Raw genomic sequence first — 13,936 nt, 5'->3', positions numbered from 1 at the left:
TCCACTGGGACCCATATATCACTCTGCATCTCAGAACTCTGCAATTTCTCACCATTTAGATAATAACTTTTTCTGTGTCCTTCCTGCCAAAATGGACAATTTCACATCTTCCTCACATTAAATTCCATTTCCACTCACTTAACCTATTAATATCCCTTTCTATCCCTTTATGTCTTCTTGACAATTACTTGCCCACCTTGGGTGTCATCAGCAAAACATACATTTCAGTCCTTTTGTCCAAGTCATTGTATAAATTGTGGGGGTGAGTTGGCTGGTGAGCGATGCAGAGTGACACCAACAGCGTGGGTTCAATTCCTGCACTGGCTGAGGTTACGACAAAAGATCCTGCCTGCCCCCTTGCCTGAGGCATGGTGACCCTCAGGTTAAACCACTTGCAGTCACCTCTCTGTTGAATAGAGAGCAGTGCCCTGCAACTATGGCAAGTTTACCTTTATACAATTCGTAAAAAGAATTAATGCCTCAACACCGATCCCTGTGGCACACAACTCATCAAACCATGCCAAGCAGATTATTAAAACTTATTTCTGTGTACTCTCTAATTCCTGCTAGCTAGCCAATCATCTATCCAAGCCAATACATTACCCTTTATCTCATAAGCGTTTATTTATTGCTATAAACTCTGAATTTACACACACACACACACACACGCACACCATGGGTGCTGGGGAAAAAATAAGCACTACCGCAGTTAGGGGTAGTGTGGAAAAAAAAGGAAAAAAAAATAAACGGAGAGAAGGGCAGTGCTTGTCACTGGCCACTCGGGTGTTTTCCTATCTAAAAAAAACCTCTGAATTTGTTCAAACCACCCTCCCAAGTACATATTTGATCCTGAAATTTTAATACAAGAGTACAGGCCATGAAAAAAATCTCCCACCAGCTCTCCCTTCCTCTTCTCATACCCTCCTCCTAATCCCCTTCCTCATCAAGAAAAGTCACAATCATTTCCCCAAGCCTTCAGTGAAGTCAGTATTTGAAACACGGCCTGGAAATAGCACAAAACATCTTTCAAGAACAAACCAGCTCTGTGGGATCCATAACAAGCACTCACCAGAAGAGCAAATGATGGCCTAGTGGTAATGTCAGACAAGTAATCTACAGCTGATACTCTTGGCGCCAGGTTCAAGGTTATGGAATTACAATTCAGTGAATAATGTCTGGATTAAAAACTAGTCTGACTAAGGGCCAGTGATCATGCAAATATTGTCAAAAGCATCCTTCTAATGTTCTTTAGTCTTCTTTACAGGCAAAAGAAAACATGTACACATACTGTGCCTGTTTCAATTCAACAAAATAGGTGACAGCCATTGTCTGGCTCATTTCTCAGGACATTGTCCTGATCAATCTCTGTCATCCTGTCTGATTTGAAATCTTAAAGCCTGGCAGTTAACAGCCAATCATCACTAACTGTTGCACTCTCCATGTCAACACTTGCCAATTAATCAACACTCTCCTCTCATACCATACAAATATTGTTTCCCCCCTTTATTCTTGAAAAATGTCCTGAGGGGTGCAAGACAAAACATGTTTCTCAGCAATACTAGTTTGAAACGACCAAATGACTAAATGTCCTTTACGGAAGGAAGTCTTCTATCCTCACCTGATCTGACCTATAAGTAATTCCAGATCCATAATAGCATAGTTATCTCCTTTCTCCCCTCCAAACAGCCTACCAAACCATTCAAGGGCAATTAGGAATGGAGAAATACTTGCCTTGAGAGAGAGATATCCATATCCCCTGAAAGAATAATTAAGAAAAAGTTTTAAATTGCAATCAATCTGAAAAGTAGACCATTGTGAATGAAACTGTTCCATGTAGTTCTTGCTGTCAAATTCATCTGGACTGCCCATCCCCCTCTGCAACACAAAGGCTCCCTCCACTGGGTGGACGCTGGTATGCTACAGACTCCCATTTAATTACAGATAGGATTCATCGTGGCTCACATTCTCATACATAGCATGTAGTATTTCCAAAAAGGGTGGATTTTTAATTAGCTTTCTGGAAATGATAAAAAAAAGAAGAACCAGAGCAGAAAATTGCCTAACAGCTCACGGCATCACAAAATACCAGCGGGAATGCGGACTGCAGAAATCAAAGTTACAGCAAAATTACAGGCTAATGGAAAAAGAGTTTTCAGCTGCAATACTTGCCATCTTTCCACTCAGGTATAACTGTGGGACTGCATCGGCATTTGTAAAGGGCACACAGCAGCAACGTGTGAAGAAACCCAAATAGGCAAGTGTCAGCAAGCTGCTTAGATACACACAGTAACTGAGCGCGGTTATATCTGCCCTGTATACATTGGCACACAGAGACAGCAACCAGACACACCTACAGGCAGGCACTGTTCTAATCTGGAAAGTCAGTTGGTGAAGAATAATGCTGAAGCCAATCTTAAACATACCTACAGAGTGAAACGTTACAACTATGCACCTCATAAATCAATTTCATTAGTTGCAACAAGTCAAGCTCTTTATGTGCTCAAGTAGAAACCCCAATTAATGTTACCCCATGTTCAGACATAATTGAAAAATAATCGACGGTACTCAGACAGACAAACAGATTATGCCACACCGATGTGCATTTGCAGATGGACAATCTCACTTGAGTGAATACATTAGCCAAGTATTTCTCCTTAGTCCGGGTGCACTGTGACCAAGTGTTATTGCCCTTCTTGCAGACCCTATGCTGATAACAGCCATCTGACATCAAAATAAACCTGAGAGATTCATGTCGTTGCAAAGCCTGTTGGGAAGAAAAACATTTCTCTGCTTTCACACACATGCAGAATAGTGAGACAAGCTGAGACAGTTTTTAATTCTCAGAGTTACACTGCAGCAATTACACAGCTAAAAATAAAAAGTGGGGCAGCTCCCTCGTTACACAGCCTCGGAAATACAGGCAAGGTTCAAATCCCTGTCTATGGGGACCAGGCTCATCTCAGTCTGGGTGTACAATAGGCTTCTGTTCCCCCCCCAGGCCAAAATAGAAAGAGAACCAGCGCCAGAATTGCCAGCCCCAATTATCATGTAACCTTTGCTAATATTTCACAGACAGAACAGGGGCAAATTTAGCTGTGATGCCACCACAAATATCCAGCCAATAATTGCCAGTCACGCTGTAAGGCCCAAGGCCCAGTAGTTGGATAACCATCAGCAGCATTCACTTAAATGGATTGTTAATTTAAAAAAAACACAGGAGGCATTATCAGTCAAAATCAGAAGCCACTAACATTCAAAAGGTGAGATATTAGACCAAATCATAAGCTTGTTTGTTAACAGGTACATTAACAAGGAACACCTCGAGGGAGGACTTGCCAGAGTTCAGGGTCTAGGCTGCCAGTGCGAGTAATAAACTCGAGGATGCCCAAGGGACCAGAATTAGAGGAATGCAGTTTTCAGAATGTCGTCAGGCAAGAAGACAATTCAAAACTGGTGCAAGCCAAACAGGATTCACCTATATTTTCTAGACTATGCTGAATTCATTGATTTGAAACATGGTGCCAGAAGGGGCCTTACAAATGACCTCATTGCTCAGAGTTAAAGGGGTGTGTGTGTGTGTGTGTGTGTGTGTGTGTGTGTGTGTGTGTGTGTGTGTGTGTGTAATAAAGCCTTTCTCAAATAATTCCCACTTGAACTGCAGGACTGTAGGGGAGAACTTGCTACTTGCTAGCCTGCCCCAGTCAGAAAGTCAGTCAGTATGGTACAGAAGGAGGCCATTAGGCCCTGTGTGTGTATACCAGGATTTATACTTGGACAAGGTACCAATAGATTTCACTGTTTGGGCTGCTACAATAACCAAAAGATTTTGGAGAATATTTCTTTCAAAAGAAAAATGCATTTTGTGCTCCCATAAACATTATTTACAGTGTTGCCATAGTAATGAAGTGGAGTATGACAGAAGAGTTTAATACAACTCTGGAGGCTTCACTAGAGGGCTGACTAGCAGAAACAAATGAATTCCTGCTCAGGCAGCTGTACAAAGTATAATCAAAATGAGCAACATCAATCTGTTCTTGATTTAGTTGAATCACAACTCAAATGGCTTTTTTTAAGGAAGGGATTACATCTGGGCAAATGATACTTAGACTTGAAAGAATTATCGATTCCAGGGAAGGAGGAGTCACAGGAAGGTCTAACTGCTAATAGGTTTTTATTTTTTGGAATGGGGTGGTGGAATACAGATGGCATTTAGGGTAGTGCAGCTCCATAGAATGAACAGCTGGGGAGAGAAACACAAACAAAAAGGCTGAGGGTAACCATAATCATAATGGTAAATACCACGAGAAAGCAAGAAAATTCCGTTGCTTCACTCACCTCCTTTAAGATCCTTTTTAACTGCCAGATCTTTAACCAAGCTTTTTTCAAACCCTCCAATAACCCCTTTTGCGCATTACACAGAGGGTGGTGTGTATTTGGAACGAGCTGCCAGAGGAAGTGGTGGAAGCAGATGCAATTACATTTAAAAAGGTATTATGACAGGTACATGGATAGGAAATGTTTAGAGGGGTATCGGCCAAATGCAGGCAAATGGGACTAGTTCGGTTTAGGGAACCTGGTCATCATGGACGAGTTGGGCCGAAGGCTCTGTTTCCATGTTGTGTGACTATGGATTTTTGTCTAATTACACTGCTGTTAAAAATCTGGATGTTTTTTCTTCATCTATTCCACGGTATGGGAACATGTTTGGCTGTTCCTAGTTACCCTCGAGAAGGCAGTGGTGAGCTGTCTTGGTGAACTGCTGCAATCCTTGGGGGTGTAGGGATACACACAGTGCCAATAGGAGGGGCATATTCCAGGATTTAGACCCAACAAAGGGGAATGAACAACAATATATTTACAAGTCAGGATAGTGGATGGCTTCAAGGGGAACTTACAAGTGGTGTCCTCCTACATGAGGGATCCTCCTTGCCTTTCCCCATGCCTGAGGCACAGTGACCCTCAGGTTACTCTCTCTAACAAGAGAGCAACCCCGTGGTCTGGTAAAACAAGTCTGGCGACTTGACAAAAGAAAGTCAGCTGTTATAAAGCACATAGCCTGCAGATCAGAGTGCTTAAAGTGTTCTGAGGATGTGGACTCAAATCCCAACGTAGCAGCTGGAAGAATTTGAATGCAATAAAAACGCATTAACTAAAATTTTGGAATGGAGAGCTAGTCTCAATAACAGTGAAATGAAACCATCACTGACTGTCATTAAAAGAAAAATCTGGCTCATTAAAAGTCTTTTCTTCAGGAAATGAAATCTTTTCTTACCTGGCCTACTCCTGACTTCACCTGTGGACTCTCAGCTGGGCTCTAAAAAGGTGGAGAAAGGCTCACAAAGGTGATTAGAGATGGGCAACAAACTCTGGTCTTTTCCATTAAATTCTTATTTCATAAAACCATAAATTTAATGAAAAGAAAAATCAGGGTTAATCTCCAGTGGCAGAAGGATCAGAGTGAGGGGGCAGGGACTATACTTTCCCATTCAGAAACATGGGGAGAGTAAAGGAACAGTTAGAATTGTCATTTATTGTCACATATCTTTTACGAAAAAAAATGCAACGAGAAGTATTCAAGTCGCCATACCACAGCACCATGATTAATAACAGATGGCATTGATAAGAAAAAAAAACGTTTACAAAAATTAAGACAAAGTCAATCTTAGTTCAATTCCCAGCCCTTGGGTTTGGTAAAAGGCAGTACCGCTGCAAGACTGAAATACCAGGCCATTGGAATACCAGGTTGGAAAGCTCCACAGAAGCCACCCCAAGGATCAATCGTGTCACTGACCCAGGAAGGAAGACGTCGCAAAAGCTGCCCAAAGTATTCTCAGGCCACCAAGTGGCCACCAAACCATCTCAATCCCGGCAGCCTCCAGTGATGTAGCAGCTGATTCCAGAATCCCCGTGCTCACCCCTCCTCGACCCCCAGTCCCGATCCCTCGTGCTCACCCCTCCTCGACCCACAGTCCCGATCCCCTGTACTCACCCCTCCTCGACCCACAGTCCCGATCCCCTGTACTCACCCCTCCTCGACCCACATCCCGATCCCCTGTACTCACCCCTCCTCGACCCACAGTCCCGATCCCCTGTACTCACCCCTCCTCGACCCCGATTCTCGGATCCCCGTGCTCACCCTCCTTGACCCTGATTCCAGATGCCGCTCCAAGCTCACCATATGCTACCGTGCTCCAGACCCCGACAATGACTCTTTCATCCCACCTTCCACCAGAACGAAGCAATAAGAGAAAAAGAAACATAAAGAGAGTAAAAAAGAATAAAGGAAAATAAAACAATAGAGTGGACAAGCCCTGGGCACAGGAACCTGGATGCTGCCTGCGTCCCTTACAGCTGTTGGTAGGGGCTGTGACTCAAGAAGAATTGAGAAGAACACCAGGCAACTGGAGGCAATTAAAGCTGAGACAGAGTCTGGGACAGCACCCAACATTGAAGGTGGCCAAGCATTGGCAGGTCCTCAGGTTGATTCACAGCTTTTGGCTTTTGGAGAGCAGCCATCACTATAACAAAGCAGAGAGTCGAAGGAGAGCCAACGATGCAGATGGGTGTTGAGTCCAGAGTGACCAGTTGTTGGAAGAAAAAAAACAAGAGATTTGGTAGGGCTGGAATAACAAGGAAATAATGCAGGCAGGAGAAAAGAAGGTACAAGAACTTGGGCTGGGATAGAGCTGAGCTACAACCAACGTTAGGAGGCCTTGTGGAGCTGAAAAAACAGGCCAAATCACCAGGACAATTCTACCTTTGCTTGGAATCTGCACTGCATGATAAGTATATGGGAATTTGAGGCAGGATTATATCTCAATCTGTCCTTAGATAACTCTCTTTAGTAACGTTACTAAAAAGGACCAAAAACATTCCAACCTCATCTCAGCAAGTGAAAATACCATAAATCACAAATTACAGTAAACATAAATACGTGAAATTTTCATATATAGTTGACATTTGGCAAGAGAAGGACTGATTAGAGACAGTCAGCATGGCTTTGTGAGTGGAGAATAGTGTCCCTCAAATTTGATTGAGTTTTCTTTTGAGTTGACCAAGAAGGCAGACGAAGGCAGAGCAGTAGACATTGTCTGCATGAACTTTAGCAAGGCCTTCCACAAGATTCCACATGGCAGACTGGTTAACAAGGTTACATCACATGGGATCCAGGGAGAGCTAGCAAATTGGATAAAAAATTGGCTTGACAACTGATGGTAGTAAAGAGTTGTTCTTCAGACTGGAAGCCTGTGACCAGTGGTGTTTATTCCACTGTTATTTGTCATTTATTGCAACGATTTGGATGAGAACATAGGGTGCATGGTTCATAAGTTTGCAGATGACACCAAAACGGGTGGTATAGTGGACAGTGAAGAAAGTTATCTAAGAGAACAACAGGATCTTGATTAACTGGGCCAGTGGGCCAAGGAATGGCAGATGATAAATGCGAGATGCTGCATTTTGGGAAGACAAACTGGGGCAGGACTTACACAGTGAATGGTAGGGCCCTGGGGAGTGTTACCTAATAGAGAGACCTAGGGGTGCTGGTACATAATTCCTTGAAAGTGGCATCACAGGTAGACAGGGTTGTGAAAGCTGTGTTTAGTATGCTTGCCTTCACCCAGGTACAGCTTGGGCACATGTTACAGTGACAAAAGATATTGGTACCGCACAGTTCTGATCACTCTGCTACAGAAAGGGTATTATTTAACTGGAAAGGGTACAAAAATGATTTACAAAGATGTCACCAAGTCTGGAAGGTTTGAGTTATAAGGAGAGGCTGGATAGGCTGATGCTTTCTCCCCTGGTTTGAGTAGCCGGTGTTGGACTGGGGTGGACAAAGTTAAAAATCACACAACACCAGGCTATAGTCCAACAGGTTTATTTGGAAGCATTAGCTTTCCAAGCGCTGCTCCTTCATCTGGTAGTTGTCCTGATGAAAAAGCAGCGCTTCAAAAGCTAGTGCTTCCAAATAGACCTGTTGGACCAAAGCCTGGTGTTGTGTGATTTTTTAACTTTTTTCCCTGGAGCATAGGAGGCTAAAGGTTAACCTTACAGAGGGTCATAGAATCATGAAGGTGTATAGAAAGGATGAATAGCCAAGGCCTTTTTCCCAGGGTATGAGTGTCTAAAACTAGAGGGCAGAGGTTTAAGATGTAAGGTGAAAGGGAAAAGATTTAAAAGGGATTTGGGAGGCAATTTTTTTCTCACCTAGGGTGTTGCATATATAGAACAAGCTGCCAGAGGAAGTGGTAGAGGCAGGCACAATTACACTATTTAAAAGACGTTTGGACATGTACATGGATTAGAGGGTTAAGGGCCAATACAGGCAAATGGGACTATTTCAGTTTAGGACATGGATGAGATGGCCTGAAGGGTCTGTTTCCATGCTATAACTCTATGACATCAACCATCACATTACATGGGTAAGATTCATACAGAATTTTACCAACATGCCCATGAGCTCATTATATTTTCATGCAACTAGGCTGCTTTTATTTAAGAAGCAAATTTTGAAGAAGCTAAATTAATTTGGACAACGAGATTTTTCTGAAAGATCTTCCTTTTTCTGCATCCAGTACACTCTCAGATTTCCAAAACTTTGTAGGTTTCCCTCATTATCTTCAAGTGTTAAACCTCTTCTGATCAAAACATGATGAAGTGGGTTTTGATGAGTTTGCTATCTGTGCCTCAGTCAAGCAGGATATTATCCAAACACATTGCTGTCTGAAAATTATTCAGCTCCTTCGCTAGAGTATTCCTTTAGCCATTCACAGATGAGAGGCAGGATTCCTGACTGCTGCTGACATTGTCACTAGCTAAAGTTAACATTTGGCAGCAAACAGAGTTAAGGAGTGAGAAAGGTAGAGTGCTGTGCAGCATTTGAGCATCAGAGTCAGACACAAACAAAAAAAAAATGGTTTCCACCCTCACACAGACAGCCAAAGGAGTCACACAACTCAGTGCTGTCTGCACCACGAAACACATGCTCCACATCCTATGTAGCCACCATGGAGACAGACAAAGAAGAATTCCTAAAAATTTCCAGGTCAATTAATGGAAGCCGAGAAGAAAATCTTCAAAGTATCCCTCTCCAATCCCTTTAGCTGATCAAAAGCCTACTATTTATAAAGTTATCGTTTCCCCAGTTGGGAGCAGTGCCAGATCTGGCATGAAGTACTTTAATAGAACAGCTTTTCAAACATAAACCAATAGCCTGTTGCACAGGTCCAATATTGACTGTGCTACGCATCTTGACATTCAGTGGCATTACCATCGCTGAATGCCTCACTATCAATATCTTGTGGATTACAATTGACCAGAAACTTAACTGGCCTTGCCACGTAAACACAGTGGCTACAACAGCCGGGCATAGGCCAGGGATCCTGCAGCAAGAAACTCACCTCCTGTTTCCCTGTCACAGGAGACAAATCAGGAGTGTGGCAGGGTATACCCCACCTGCTTGGTTGAGTGCAGCCCCAACATTGCTCTAGAAGCTTGACACCATTCAGAACAACGCTGAATGCTTGAGTGGCACCACACCCATAAACATTCATTCCCTCCAGCACCAATGCTCGGTAGCAGTAGTCCATTTACAAGATGCACTACAAAAATTCACCAATGCTCCATAGGCAGCACCTTCCAAACCCTCAAGGTCAGCAGGTACACAGGAACACCACCAGCAGCAGGTTTCCCTCCAAGCCACTTACCATCCTGACTTGGAAATACAAATCACCATTCCTTCAGTGTTACCGGGTCAAATTCCTAGATTTCCTTCCGGAACAGCATTGCAGATCTACCAACAGGACATGCACAGTAGGTGGTTCAAAGAAGGCAGCTCACCACCATTTTCTTAAGACCAAATAGGGAATGGGCTATACATGCTGGCCCAGCCATCAATGCCCATACCCCATGAATAAATGAATGAAAAAAGTAGTATTAACAGATTATATTCACATTCATTTACACATTAAAGTTCTGGCTACAGGTAGAATAGTGGCAGAGCATGGCCACTGCTATTTGCACCCAACCTCAACAACATCCTGCAATTGCATAGTGCCTTCAATGTTATAAAACACCCCAAGCACTTCCCAGGAGTTTGATCAAACAAAATTTAACAGACTCAAACTGGAGCTACTATATTGAAACAAGTAAACAAAAACTTCTTCAAAGTGGTAGGTTTTACAGGAGCAGGACGTTGCTGAGTGCGGAGAGCTTCAGGGTGGGAATGCCAGAGTTTAAGCTTAGGCAGGCATGGGCATGGCCAATGTCAGAGCAATTAGACCCTGGGGGCAAGGGGGCAGTCTGGTGGCAGCCAGAAGGATGGCAGAGGTCTCGATGGTTATAGGGCTGAGAAAATTGCTTATTGAAAATGCATCAAGGGATCCAAAATAAATAAAAGAGAATTTTTAAACTCAGGTGTTGCCAGACCAGAGACAACATAGGTCAGTGGCACAGAGGGAAGGTGGTGGTGTATTAGAAATGTCACTCGACAGTTAACATACTGGGGACGCCATGGCAGATGGCAAAATATGAACTCAAACAAAAAGAAAAGTCTTTTATATAAAAGTCTTTACATAAGGCATCTATTGTCGATGGGTGTATAAACCCAGCTGAATCACCAACGCTGTTTACACCTGACCTGTCCTGGCCTACACGTGACTCCAGACCTATAACAACGCTGTTGATTCTTAACTGCCTTCTGGGAAATTAGGAACTGGCAATACATCCTGGCCTAGCCAGTGACACCCACATGCCACAAGTGAATTTAAAACATAATATCCTTTGAAAGCAAATAAGTGAATTTTAGAATCTAGTCGTTGGTGGACAAGGAATTAATGTAGTTCAGCAAGCACAGAAGGTGATAGGTGAAGCAAGGCTTGTACATTGATCAAAGTACAATTAGGCTGCGCACCTGCACTGGAATGGTTTGAATCCCTGGCATAAAACAAGAAGTTACGTGAGATTCAACTTTAGTTTGGAGACCAGGGAATTCTCAAATGTAGGTCTGCTTCAGTGTAGAAGTAGGGGATACAGAAGGGTGTAACAAGGATAGGCCAAGCAGCTCCCAATGGGACATTAGGAAGAAGAAAAATGTGGTAAATCATGTTCCTATACTTACTTACGAATTACTCAAAATGCAAAAGTATGGGGGATGTCTGCATTCTGGACTTTAATTCAGTGTTTCCTAAATTCCTTCCCCACTAACTCCAGTTTGAAGATTGAAAAGGTGCCGAGTTCCTTCAGTGAAACACTGAGGGCAAGGGGCTGTTCGAGCAACAGCATTGCTGCTATAACTTCATCCAAACTTGACAGCGGCCATTTCTGCCTCTGACCCTGTGACCCCAAAAATCTTGACTCTCAACCCCATTTCCTATTCTGCTCTTCTATAAATGTATTATTTAACATTGTTTGCTTTACAACAATAGAAGGATATTAGACAGAACATGATCATGTAATCTCTGGCTAACCCAAAGGGGCCATTGTGCTGATCTCTTATTGGAGAGAGAGATGACTGGTGGTGGTTTAACCCAAGAGTCACTATGCCTCAAATGAGGGGAGAGGTGGAGAAGGACAGCCCTTCATAATAACCTCAGATGGGACAGGAATTGAACCCAACGTATTGGCATCACTCTGCATCACAAACCAGTTATCCAGCCAACTAAACTAACTGATCCACCCTGCTTCAAAGCAAAAGCTACAAAATGTCAGTGCAGTGTGGACTCCACGCAAAACAGACCAACTCAGGCTACCTAATATACACAACTCAATTAACCTCATTATGCAAAATAATAAAGCAGCCCTCACATTTCATAGATCGAATCATTTTCCCGCCATCAGGATCTTTTGTATGTGAGTCAAGTATTAGATTTGAATTTGGGCATTACCTAGAGCATTCAGGCAAAGATCGGTATCACACAGAAGGCAAATGGATGAATAAATAACAATTCCAGGTGATCTCGGACTGGGTTTGATTGCCCGGGGGAATCAGAGTAGGATTTTCCAGGTGCATTCTAACCTTTTACCGCATGCAGGTTTCCTGTTTTGCTCTTTATCCCAGACTGCAAGAGCAGCCCCAGCCTTCATGATGATAATGCAGGCTGAAAGTGGACTAATCAATCTTCATCTGCCTGGCACTTGTGTATAATTTGAATTTTCCTCCAAGCACATTCACAAATTGAACATCGTTCCTACTCATTGTCACCGCATGACTGAAGCAAGACTATCCCTTGCAAAACATTACAGGATTTGTATCCACAGAGACTAGCAATCCCAACCAAAACGTAATCACTGACGAGGTGAAAGAGGTGCCCCGTTCCCCACAGTGCCCGACCCCAGCCCAGGCTTGCGCATTCTGCCACACACAAACTGGTCAAACTGCTTGCTGTGCACAATTACCCCCATGACGTAGACAACGCCAGCTTAGCACGACGTCTCATCTCAACAAGGATGGGCACAGGTGCCCCTTTCTCACTCAGACAGTTCCTTAATTCAAACTTTCAGCATTTACTCTCCTCCTCCTCATCTGTGAAACAAAACAAAGAACATAAGAAATAGGAGCATTCAGCCTCTTGAGCTGGCACTGCTTTTCAGAAAGATCATGATTGATTTTCTCACTCCATTCCACGTTCCTGCCTTATCCTGATTCTTTTGTTGCCCAAAACATATAATGGTTTTCATCTTAAATATCCACAGCCCACTGCAATATTACATAATAAAAGATTTACAAGCTTCAAAATTAATAAAGTTCTCCTCAGTACCATCATACAAAGGTGACCCCCTCATTCTGTGACCATAACTCGGCTTTCTGGGCCTGGGAACCAACCTCTTATCATGGACCCTGTCAAACCCTTCTGGGTCTCAGTGACATTACCTCTCCTTCTTCGAAACCCCAAAAGAAGCATTGAGTATAGGAGCTGGGATGTCATGTTGAGGCTGTACAGAACATTGGAGAAAGTGAAGACCGCAGATGCTGGAGATCAGAGACGAGAGTGTGATGCTGGAAAAGCACAGCCAGTCAGGCAGCATCCAAGGAGCAGGAGAATTGACATTTCGGGCATAAGCCCTTCACATCGATTCTCCTGCTCCTCGGATACTATGTGTACAGAACATTGGCTAGGCCATTTTTGGAAATTGTGTTTAATTCTGGTCTCCCTACAATGGGAAAGGTGTTGTTAAACTTAAAAGGGCTCAGAAATGATTTACAAGGATGTTGCCAGGGTTTGAGCTATAGAGCAAGGCTGAATAGGCTAGGGCTGTTTTTCTCTAGAGTGTCAGAGGCTGAGAGGTGGCCTTATGGAGGTTTAGAAAATCATGACGGGCATGGATAGGGTGAATAGCCAAGGCCTTTTTCCCAGTGTGAGGGAGTCCAAAACTAGAGGGCATAGGTATAAGGTGAGAGAGGAAAGATTTAAAAGGGATGTAAGGGCCAACCTTTTCACCTAGAGGAAGGTGTGTGTATGGAATGAGCTGCCAGAGGAAGCGGTAGAGGCTGGTACAATTACAACATTTTAAAAGACATCTGGAAGGGTTTAGAGGGATATGGGGCAAGTGCTGGCAAATGGGACTAGATTAATATAGGATATCTGGTCAGCATGGATGCGTTGGACCAAAAAGTCTGTTTCTGTGTTGTATAACTCTATGACTCTGATACAGGAGATATAATTGTTCATTAGCTCCCAGACAGTGGAGATCAGAGTGAAAAATAACCAATGGAGAAATCATAGGATTTCCTTCCCCACTTCCCCAGGGCAGGTTCGGAGAATTGCTTAATCAGATTCGAAGCTCAATGCATGCAGCCTTCCTTGTCAAGACAACAGCATCTAAAATGTCCTTCACTCTCAAAGTTTTCTGTGATTGGGACCCTATCTTGGGAAGCTTTTGGACAGCTGGTTTTCAGAGACTCTAGATTTTATGAAACCACAACTCACTGTCAAGT

The 13,936-nt window shown here is 43.3% G+C and overlaps 1 protein-coding gene across 7 annotated transcripts in view; it reads right to left on the bottom strand.

The window, feature by feature from the left end:
- The window catches only part of LOC122560241 (zinc fingers and homeoboxes protein 3-like), an 89,495-nt gene that overhangs the window by 51,776 nt on the left and 23,783 nt on the right, over positions 1 to 13,936 (bottom strand). The window contains exon 1 of one of the 7 annotated variants that reach the window (XM_087994776.1): positions 5,273 to 5,630. The exons of the other annotated variants lie outside the window; for them this stretch is intronic. The gene's annotated coding sequence lies outside the window, so the exon portion shown is untranslated. Of the gene's footprint in view, positions 1 to 5,272; positions 5,631 to 13,936 lie in introns of those variants that run through there. 7 annotated transcript variants of the gene reach the window in all.

The sequence above is a fragment of the Chiloscyllium plagiosum genome, unplaced genomic scaffold, assembly GCF_037043375.1.
Source record: "Chiloscyllium plagiosum isolate Xiang-an unplaced genomic scaffold, Cpla_swu_hap1 HiC_scaffold_15, whole genome shotgun sequence".
Classification (NCBI taxonomy): Eukaryota; Metazoa; Chordata; class Chondrichthyes; order Orectolobiformes; family Hemiscylliidae; genus Chiloscyllium; species Chiloscyllium plagiosum.
Note: the sequence above shows the minus strand (reverse complement) of the source record. Positions and strands in the feature narration are given on the sequence as shown.